Source organism: Merops nubicus, unplaced genomic scaffold (genome assembly GCF_000691845.1).
Source record: "Merops nubicus isolate BGI_N331 unplaced genomic scaffold, ASM69184v1 scaffold28154, whole genome shotgun sequence".
NCBI classification, from domain to species: domain Eukaryota; kingdom Metazoa; phylum Chordata; class Aves; order Coraciiformes; family Meropidae; genus Merops; species Merops nubicus.
This window is the reverse complement of record NW_008606670.1, coordinates 2,508-2,754: the sequence shown is the minus strand read 5'-3', so window position 1 is coordinate 2,754 and position 247 is coordinate 2,508. Positions and strand designations below refer to the sequence as shown.

Below are 247 nucleotides of genomic sequence, written 5' to 3'. Positions count from 1 at the left end.
GCCCAGACTGATGCCGCTTGTGGCCAGGAGACCAACGTGGTGCCCATGGGCAGGTCTGAGCAGTGATGCCACCAAGCAGCTGGCAAGAGATTCTGTTGGCTCAGGACTGGCTGGTGGCTTTGTGTCCTTCCTGGCAGTGGTGATAGGACAAGAGGAGGTGATAGGACCAGAGGAAACAGCCTCAGGTGGCACCAGGAGAGGCTGAGGTTGGAGCTGAGGAACAATTTCTTGCCCTGGAGGGTTGCCC

At 58.7% G+C, this 247-nt stretch overlaps 1 protein-coding gene across 1 annotated transcript in view; it reads left to right on the top strand.

The window, feature by feature from the left end:
* LOC103772400 (histone deacetylase 7-like) overlaps window positions 1-247 on the top strand; it is a gene marked incomplete at both ends in the record, with an annotated part of 3,515 nt that overhangs the window by 1,349 nt on the left and 1,919 nt on the right. The gene's annotated exons all lie outside the window — the stretch shown is intronic.